The sequence below is a fragment of the Arachis ipaensis genome, chromosome B8 (assembly GCF_059453495.1).
Source record: "Arachis ipaensis isolate K30076 ecotype BB chromosome B8, ASM5945349v1, whole genome shotgun sequence".
Lineage (NCBI taxonomy): Eukaryota > Viridiplantae > Streptophyta > Magnoliopsida > Fabales > Fabaceae > Arachis > Arachis ipaensis.
In genome coordinates, this window is record NC_142443.1 from 130,104,872 (window position 1) to 130,116,378 (window position 11,507).

Sequence of the window (11,507 nt, forward strand, 5' to 3'; positions counted from 1 at the left end):
TTTCTTTTTCTTTCTTTTTTTAGGAGTGAGAATGGATCGCGGGTATCCGATTATCCATCCAAACCCAAACTGAACCAATTAAATTGGTTCTGAAACTAATGGGTAATCGGGTTTAACCCAACCAAATCAATGATTCTCTCTAGTAATTGGTTCGGGTAACGGTTCTGGAGGTGCGGAACCCGAGCCAACCCATAGACCCGACCATATATTAATTAAATAAAAAAATTTAAAATATATATGTTTTTTAATATGTTTGGATTTTAATGTCTTTAGTGTTTAATATGTTTGAATTTTAATGTGTTTAGTTTTTAATGTATTTGGTGTTTAACATGTTTGGATTATTTCTATTAATGTTACATGTTTAAAATTTCGTTTTTTTCTTTTTATTTTTTATGAATTTCTGTTTCATCGGATACCTAATTACCCGAACCGAACCAATCTGTTTTTATTTGGTTTGGTTTGCTTCAGGTACACACAAAAAAGTGTAAATTTGAACCAAATCGAACCAATTATAATTCAATTGGTTTGGTTCTAATTTCACCTTAAACCCAAACTAACCTAACCCGTGCTCACCCTACTGTTTTTTATTTAAGTTGACCCCACTTGAATTGGGGACCCACCAACAATTTTGTACAACCTATCTTTTTTTTTGTTTCTTTCATATATATTTTTGTAAATAGTGATTGAACTCTAGACTTTTCACATATAGAGACTTTATACCATATCATAAAATTACTTGCCAAAAAATTTGAACTAGTAGGCATAGATATATGAATAATTTGAACTGGTGCTATACACAAATAAAGGGGATAACGGTGATTAATAGTGGATATGCATTCTGCGAGATGGCCGCATATCGCCATGTGTCCGACTAACTACGACGACCAGACGCTGTCGCAAGTGCTTGCAACTCTCGCCATGCGAGCATGCATGACTCTTCTTTTACCGCAACTTTTCTTCATAGATTTGCCACTTTTTGGAGTCACTTAAGACATTATAGGCCTCAGATACCTGCTTGAACGTTGCTTTAGCTTCTTCCTTATTTTTCACTTCTTGGTGATGGTTTCTATCTGGATGCCACTTCATTGCAAGCCTCTTGTATGTTTTTTTAAGCTTCTCTTTTGTGGCATTTGTAAAAATTAAGGAGTGAAAAGTTTTTTCTTCTAAAACAATCTAGTTCAATTATAGAAAAAAAGATTATAACTATGATAATGAAGTTTGTGAAAATTTTCAGTTTTTAAATTTAGGTTGGATGTGGATGTGGGTTTGGTGTGTGTGGTTGCAAGAAGGTGTGGATGGTTGGTGATAGAAGTTGAGTTATTTGAAGAAGAAAGGAATGTGTTGGTGCTAGACTCATAAGCAATTTCAGTTATTAAGAGAAAAAAAAGGACAATACACACACAAAAGTAGCAGGACGTTCACCTTCAAAGAGAGGGTCTTCAAAACTTTTTTTTAAACACTTGATTCTTGCTAACTACAAGAAGCTCCTGTCCCATATCCCTAAACTTCTCTATCCAGACCTATCTTGGAGCATAACACCTATATAAATTCCATAAGTAACTTTTTTAGTCACAAATTTATTCTTCAATTTGTTTAACTTATGAGAGCACTTAGTCAATGACGATGCTCAAAAAAGGAATGTTAGAATATATTATGATCAATTAGTTTTCATTAAAATTATTTAGTATATCTGAATATTTATTATAGGATAGTATGTCTTTATTATTTCAATTCTCCTACCACCTATAAATACCATTTTATATTGTATCATTCCACACAACTTGAATAGACACAAATCCTTTTTCTATTGCTCTCTCTTATCCTTTCTAACATGGTATCAGAGCCGTAATATCTTTCTTGAAGTTGAAGAGGATAGGTTATTTTTCTTTTAGTGAAATTATCTCTTTTTCACACTTTTTCTTTGTGTCATTTTTCTTGCCTTTTGTCACTTTTTTTTATGTCTTTTCACTTCATCAATTAAGCTATCCTTTTTGTCTTCTAATTTTTTGAGTCTAATGAATCAAACACCATTGTTATTCGCTACTTACCCATTCCCGTGAAAAAACTATGTATTTTTCGTCACCTTCCGGCAGTTTGTCAACTTTTGGCATTTTACCATCTCTTCGCAGTTTACCACTTTTCGTCAATTTTCGGATACTTCGCCATCTTTTTGGCAGTTTCGTCTGCACTTTCCTTGTGACAGTTCTGTCTGTGCTTCCTTGTAACAGTTCTATCTACGTTTCTTTGTGGCAGTTCTGTCTGTGCTTCCTTGTGGTGGTTTTGTCTACGCTTCCTTGTGGCAGTTCTGTCTGTGCTTCCTTCCGGCAGCCCCGTCTGCACTTCCTTCTGGCAGTTCCGTCCGTACTTTCTTCTGATAGTTTCGTCTGCACCCGTTCTATAAGTTTATGTAGTTTTTTTATTTATTTCATTATTTTAAATAAGTTTCAAATTCAAGTTGTCACTTGAGTTTGAGGGAGATGTTAGAATATATCAAGATCAATTAGCTTTCATGAGAATTATTTAGCATATCTGAATATTTATTATGGGATATTACGCCTTTATTATTTCGATTCTCTTACCACCTATAAATACCCTTTTATATTGTATCATTCCACACAACTCAAATAGACACAAATCCTTTTTCTATTGCTCTCTCTTATCATTTCAAACAAGGAGGATGCTCAGTTTGTCCGATGCTTGGCTTAGGATGATGATAGTAACGAACAACAGCAATGAACTGAAATAACAATCCAAATAGGTTTTATAGTTTTCTGATTATTTAACTTGCTGAATTTGTAATTTCAACCCAAGAAAAAAATGAAGAATGTCAGAGTACACTTATCCATAGTAACTATAGATATATAATATTATTACGTTTATAAGGTGATCAATTAGACAAAGATGAGGGTTGGATATTCTTTTTAATTATGGTTTAATAAGGGGTAGAAAACATTGCTATTGGTTTTTCTAAACTATCACTTTAAAAGCGTAACTCATTTCTAACGACGAGGGATGTTTGTGGTGTGGTTTGGATTGATTTTGTATAAAAAATTTATCTAATCTAAATACTAATTTTATTTTTGATACATTTGGATTGGATAATTTTTTTATAGATAATCCGATCAAATCCGATCATATTTCAAATGGTGTCAATTGAATTAGATTTGCCGTTTTATAAATTAAAAAAATAAATATATAACAAGTTTTCACATTGAAAATTTTAAATAACTAGCAATGACATAATAAGTCTTAATAGTATCTTAAAAAACTAATGATAATTCTCAAATTATCACATTGAATTATTCATGACAACAAGGACAAATTTCACTAGTGGATGGGAATCGGTGATGCAGAAGAGAAGAGACTGATAGACGTTCATGACAAGCTTTCCAGAGAAAGATTTGAATTTTTTGGGGAACTGAGAGCTTCCACAGAGACGTCCATAGGTCTCTTAGGCGCAGAGTTGGAGGGCAAAGCTCTAGGGGCTCATGAAAAAAGTTGTAAGCAATCAGGTAGCCTGCAGCAATATTGTAAGTGTTTGATCTGTGCAAGACCCATTTAATTTTATCTCTATCTCCTTCAATCGATACTGACAAAATTATGTTACTAATGTCTTCGGTAAAAACATGTTGAATCATATTTATGTTCCACTGGCTGTTTGAAGTAATCATATCCTTAACCCAGAAAATTGTTGGAATTTGTAGCTTGATGAACTGATTGTGGAGGGACAGAGAACGGATAGGGAGGTGGAAGCCACGGGTCTTCAAAAATTCTAATTTCTAAGCCTGTACCAACGCTCCAAGAAAGCCCCTTCTCAACCACTTTGCGTCCCTCTAACAAGCTGCACCACCCCCATGAAGGTGTGTTTCCAACTTCGGCTTTTAGTGCATTACCATATCGATAATACTTTTCTTTTAAAACTCTAGATAGGAGTGAATTTAGTTGTGTTGTTATTCGCCAAAACTGCTTCTCCAGTAAGGCTAGATTCTGAGCCCTAAGGTCCTTGATCCCAAGCCCCCCTTCCTTCTTAGGTTTGGTCATGGTGTTCCAACTGATCCACACCATTTTTCTCTCTGTACCTCGCTGTTCCCGCCAGAATTGAAAGAGCATACTATGAATTTCTGAGACGAGTGCATCAGAGAGCTTAAAACAGGAAAGTGTATATATAGGGACTGCTTCTCTTACTGCCCTGAGTAGAATATGTCGACCTCATGCTGGCAGTAGCTTTCCTTTCCAGCCTAGAATTTGCTTTTTGATCTTCTCCTTGATGAGGGTGAAGGTAGCTTTTTTAGATTTATTAACAATAGAAGGAAGGCCCAAATATTTATCTATAGCCCCAATGTTGTTAATATTTAATGCCGCTACCCATTGATTTATGAGTAAATCCGGAGTATTACGACTGAAAAAGACTAAGGATTTGTTGAGATTCACTTTTTGTCCGCTAAAGTCCTTGTATGTATGTAAGACTTCCACAATATTCTCGCACGAGTCCGTAGAAGCTTTACAAAATATGATCGAATCATCCGCAAACAGTAGATGATTGACTCTGGGGCATCTCCTTAACACTTGAATACCTTGAATTAGATTGTTTTGTTCTATCTTGTGTAGTAAGAAGGAGAGACCTTCTGCACAAAATATGAAAAGATATGGAGATAGAGGGTCTCCTTGACAGATACCTCTATTTAGTTTAAAAAAACCACAGGGTTGACCTTCCACAATGATAGAATAAGAAATAGTTGTGATTAACTCTTGAATCCAAGCAATCAAAGTACCATCAAAGCCAAATTTAGATAACATGAACCAGAGAAAATACCATTCCACCCTATCATAAGCCTTGCTTATATCCAATTTCACAGCCATTTCAGTCTCCAGCCCTTGCCTCTTATTTTTAAGATAATGCATATATTCATGTGCAATTAAGATATTATCTGAGATCAAAGGACCTTTAATAAATGCACTCTGGTTAAAACTCACTAAATTTGTCATCAAACCTTGAAGTCTAAAAACCAGAATTTTAGAAATAATTTTATAGACCACCATAGAGAGGCTAATAAGTCTCACCTGAGTTATATTGTTAGCATCCAGAACTTTAGGAATGAGACAAATATGAGTGTGATTTAAACTTTTAAGAAGTCTTCCACCTGTATAGAAACTACGAACTGCACAAAATAAGTCACTGCTAATACTATCCAGTAACACTGGAAGAACTTGGCTATCATGCCATCTTCTCCCGGGACACTTTGGGAATACACACTGAAAGTAGCTCTCTTAACTTCTTCTATAGTAATCGGTCTTCGCAGTCTACAGTTCATGGAAGCTGTAACCTTAGGCTCAAATTCGGTGAAATAAGGCTCCGGATCGGTTTGGCATGTGGAAGAGAAAATCTCCTTAAAATATCCTTCAGCTACTCCTGTAATTTCTGAATTAGTAGATGCTGTTTCACCATTTACGCTCTCTAATTTTCAAATTCTATTTCTTCTCATCCTGTTTATGAACCTTCAATGGAAGAATTGAGTGTTGCGGTTCCCTTCTTAAAGCCATTTAACCTTGGACTTCACCTTCCAACACATCTCTTCATCATGGTAGGCTATTTCTAATTTTCGCTCTAGTTCCAATAGCTCCTCTCCACCATACATGCCCGTTGATCTCAGCTCTCCAATCCGACAGTTTAGTTGCTCAATCTATTTTTTAGAGTTGTGATTTCCCTCCCTTTGCCATTGAACGAGATGGTGTCTACACCTTTTTAACTTTTCGGCCAGAACAAACATTGGGGAGTTTGAAATTTCTTCTTTCCAAGTATCACAAATAATCTGTCGCACCTCAGGTTTTGAGCACCATCTCTCTTGGAATGTGAATCGCCTCTTAGATCTTTCTGGTCTCGGGTTAGAGTTTATCAAAAGTGGGACATGGTTTGAGCCCAACTTAGAGAGCCTAAGGACCACTGAATTAGCATACATCGACAGCCAATCAGTCTTGGCGAGGGTCCTATCCAATCTTTTCTGTACCAAATCATCCCCACGACGCCTATTTGACTAAGTGAAAGGTCTCCCTACCATCCCTAGGTCCATAAGAGTTTCATCATCAATAAAGTTGTGAAATGCAGTGATGGAGGATGCCGATTTAGCAATACCTTCCAATTTCACAGCTTGTGAAGTGATGGCATTAAAGTCTCCCATGACTACAACCTTTCCTCCAAATTATTGGATAAACATCTGTAATTGAGAAAATTGCAATGAACATATCTGCTCATTGGTGTTTAAGTGCACCCCTATCAAACCCCAGCTTTCATTAAGACCCTGATCAATAATTCTTGCCGCAATAAAGAATTGGTTAGATTGCACAACCTGCATTGTCACCCCTTCCCTCCAAGCCAACGCCATTCCTCCCGCCACACCATCAGGGTCTACGAGAAACCAATTACTAAAGCCAGTTGCCCTTAATTTTTGCTCCACATTGCAAGCCTGGTTCTTAGTTTCGCAGAAGAAACCAAGCTCAGGGAAGTGGGATCTTGACATCCCTTTCAAATGATGGACTATCAGGGGTCTTCCCAAACCCTGACAATTCCATCAGAGTAGCCTTATATCTCCTTGGGTGATAATTGAAAGCTGGCACCCTCCACCTAATCATCCAAAATCTAATTAATACTAAGGCAAAGCTTTTTCTGCTAATCATTATTTTCTTTACCCACACTCCTCCTTTTCTCTCCAGCTTGTTTGATGTAGTTACCTCCTTCCATTGCCATTTGCTTCAGTCTAGGGATCTTCCCTTTTTTAGCGGCCATATTAGCATTACTCGTATTTCCATTAGCATCAATCTGAGCTATAAGGATTTCGCCCAAAATCATCAGGGACGTAGTGTCATTTGTAGGCATCCAAGAATCATCAGTACCCTCGTTTGAGTCCTCCGCACTAGCCTCTGCTTTGCTGCTTGTTGGTCCTTAGTTTGTACCCCCTGTTCTGACATGCTAAGTTTTGAGAAGCCTTCTATCAACCAAGCTAGGGATACTTTCTTCTTTGGGTGAGGCGACATTGAGCTTGCTGAGTTTGATTTATTATAAAATTCCCTTTCATTATTTACAATTCTTCTTCCCACTTGATCAGACTTCACCCAGTCTCCAATTTTATTTTCTTGAATATGACCAGCAACAGAATCTTCTAACCATTGTGAACAGTTTTTTATCTCGTGGCTTAAATTTACACAATAGGTGCACACGATGCCTAGTCTTTCATACCTAAGACCTATTTCGATGGTCTTCTTATCCAGACCAGCAATCAGCAGGCTGTCTTTTACTTCTTTCTCACCACAAATATCAACCCTAACCTTGAGGATTCTATTTTCTTTTCCCCTAACCTCAAAAAAACCCAAATCAGACACCTTCCCAGGCTTCCTCCTATTTTTCTCCCTGCTTCTATTGTTTTGAACTTTTCTGGGATCCCCCACAATTGCATTCAGACTGAGAATTCAGATATTACATTGTTAGCAGCCTCCTCCTAGACATTCCATCTTCTAACGTGTAAAGCAAAATTCTTGAATAACCAAGGAGAGTCTTTTTCAATTTTCAGTAGTTCTTCTTCCATATCAAAGAAGAATTGAAAGACATTAGGTTTTATTTCAGTAACTCTAAATCCTTTCGGCTTACCCCATATTGCTATTAATGCATTCTCCATGGTGCCAGTTGTAAATTGTCTATTAGCGAAGAGTCTGCCTATCAGGCTATTGGCGTAGGCCTGAACCCCTTCTTTGATATGTTCTTCTCCAAGAAATACCACCCCTCCAGGACGATCTTTTGCATTCTGTTTCCTCCAACCCGCCTCTTCCCTCTTATCTCCCATACTGCACCGTCGTAATGTAGTGATCAGGTGCTCGGTGGTGGATCAGATCACAGTTTGAATTTTATCAATTTAAGGAGTCTTAGTAGGCGCTATTATAAACCCTAGCAGAGCACTAGAAAAGCCTTAGTAGGTGCTATAGCGTGTAAATTTCAATTAAAATTCAATATTATTTTAGTAATTTCACTTACCGCTTAAAAGAGAGGTTTATAAATTGATTTTGGCTCTAATGTTTTGTCTGTAATTTATAAATAAATATTTAAATATTTTTATAAAAATTTAGATAAAATCCACAAACCGTTTGAGAACACAAAAATTATTTGACATTTATAAAAGATATTTTTTTTTGTTATTTTATTATATTTTAAAATTATTTTTTTCATTGTTATTTTTCGAAATATTTTTATGAGCGTTTAAATCTTTTCAAATACGTTTTTGTAGCTTACCCAAAGTGGACTTATTTAATTTGTTTGGGCCATAAACTGAACCTATCACATAGTTGCCCATAATCTACTCACATTGTTAACTTTTTTTTCTCAATTTTATTTGCACCAATAAATATATACCAACTCGTAAATAATTTACGAGTAAGGGAAAAAAAAAAATCTTATAATGCCATAACAATTTAATCCCACTATTTCTGCTAAGATCCCATATTTTATTGATACATTTTTCATCATACAAATTTTATGCCTTTTTGGTATTTCATATAAGACATACATAATAGTAATAAACTATTAGTTAGTATTCTTAAAAAAAAAAAAAATTTATCATATGTTAGGTGCATTACTGGATAGTAAAATTTAACATATTTGTGTATATGAGTATTTATTAATTTTATCCTACATGAGCTCATATATTGACACAATAAAAATTATACAGGATAAAATTATATAATTAACACACGTACAAAACACCAGATTATAGTACAAATTAAAAATTTATACGATATATTTCTTATTTAACATAGAGTTTCGAACTATCTATGTGTGTCTCTCTCAAAAAAAAAAAAAAAAAAAAATCCTTATCTATATGTCACATATAACAGTGAGAATATATAACTTCACATACGCAAATTAAGTTTTGCAAATCCCATTAACTTAGCATGTGAATTACTATTTGTAAACATCGTTAGTTCACCTAATAAGAATTATAGTTAAAAGGAAAAAAGGTCACAAGGCAAAGAAGATAAGAATATTCACTCAATATATAATTTAGTTTTAGGTTAATTTTTAAATTTTGAATAAAGTATATATATTGTCTTTAAAATTTGTTAAAAACTTTAAAAAAAATCTCTAAATTTGATTTTGAATTAATTTTGTTTCAGAAATTTTCAATTTATATCAAATGTATATTGACAACTAATTTTTAAGTTTAGGACTAATTCAACAATAATTTTACAAGAATAATATTTAGGACAAGTTACATAAATAAATTATTTAGAGTTTAAATTCATGCAAATGTAACTTTTGAAAATAAATACCTTCGTGTCCTAAACATACCTTATGTACACCCTGCCATGGTTTACAAATTACATGTAATTCGCTATAAGGTCTCACGAATTATAATCAAAAGTCAAAACACACTAAATCATAATTCTTTATTTTCTATCGCGAATTATTAACGAAAATAACAATACATAAACCGCTACCCTGTCATTATTTATGAGCAAACGGCAGTGAAGCATAATCCGCCTAGAGGCTATCGTGTATATCCTTGTAAACCCTTGCTCATGTATTGAATTTTTTTAAATAAATTAATTTTTTTAAGTTAAATAATTTTATCATCTTATATTAAATTTTTATAATAAAAAATTTAAAATTTAATTTTTGTTATTTAAATAAAATTTAAAATAAATAAAAATCAAAATAAAAAATTTATACATAATTTACGTAAAATAACATGTGATATTGATATATATAATAATATATAAATGTATAATATGTACTAACTATAAAAATATATAAAAACTATGTTGAATTAGCTATAAATTCTATTTAGATCAGTTGATTTAAATTTTTTAAAATAAACATTTATACACATGTCTTATCCATTAAAAAAAATTAGGACAATTCTCAAAAAGTAATTTTATGACTTATTTTAGATGTAATGATTTAATGTTAAAATTTATTATTATATTATATTTTTTTTATTTTTCTAGAGTAAATTTTATCACTATCAAATTTTTAAATATAGGATGAATATTCCTATAAATATTTAGAGTCATCTTTTAACTATAAGTAAGAGAAATTGGAGCATATCTCCTAAAATTTTTCGTAGAATATATGCTAAAACGTACTCTGATTAGTATAAAATTTAATGTGCTTTACAAAAATAAAAAATGGTTAACATAATAATAATTTTATCACATTGAATAATTATATCTAAAATAAGTCGCCAAATTATTTTTTTAATAATGGTCCTAACATTTTTTTAAATGGATAAAATATGTGTATGGATTTTTCACTTAAATAAATTTACAAGTGATCTAAACAGAATTTATAGCTAATTTAATATGATTTATATATATTCCAATAGTTAGTACATACTATACATTATTATTATTATTATTATAACGGATTATGCTTCACCATTTGGTCATAAACTATGATAGGGTTTATGCTTTGTATTTTTCATTTAATATACTCTAAAAAAAAATAATATAATATAATAATTTTGTAACATTAAATAATTACATCTAAAATAAATCATAAAATTATTTTTTGAGAATTGTCCTAATATTTTTTAAAAAATAGATAATTCAAGTGTATGAATTTTTAGATTAATTTAAATCAAGTAATCTAAATATAATTTATAGCTAATTCAACATAGTTTATAACTTTATATATATTTCTATAGTTAATACATATTATACATGTATATATTTTATTTAAATAACAAAAATTAAATTTTAAATTTTTATTATAAAAAAGTTTAAAATAAGATTATAAAATTATTTAACTTAAAAAAATTAATTTATTAAAAATATTCAATACGTGAGAAATAGTTTATAAGGATGTATCACGTAATCCGCAACAGTTTATAAAATTAATTTTATTTTTTGTAAATTGCTGGATCGGATCGGATTTTAGATCTACTTTTTATAACCGATTTAATTCAATTTAAACCGCATAATGTGTTATATATAATATTATTATTTTATTATTATATTTTCAATTATACTTATAACATGTTCAATTTGTTATATACTTGTATATTATTCATGATTATTATTATTTAATAAATATTTTATGTTCAAAATGTTATTTATTTATTTATTTTAACTGACCTATAATTTTATTTCTATTGTTATGTTATCATTGGTTTTTTAAGATAATGTTGAGACTTGTTATGTCCAAGGTTCTAAAAATCGAACCGGTCATCAAACCGTTTTAGCTACTGGTTCATAGATTTAACCGGTTCGACCATGGTTGAACCGAAAAAACCGTTTTATAATAAAATAATAAATAAAATATAAATACATTTCGCGAAAAAATACCATCCAAGGTTCCTGTTCATGCATCTGAAAACGGACATCACCAAACAAAGCCATATAAATCAATGGCACCAGACATCCAAAGAAGTTGTCTCTTGCCAAAATTTCATTTCATATTACAACATATGTAGACAAAAAATGATGCAAGTGATATGAAAACTCTATAATGGTTATTGAACATG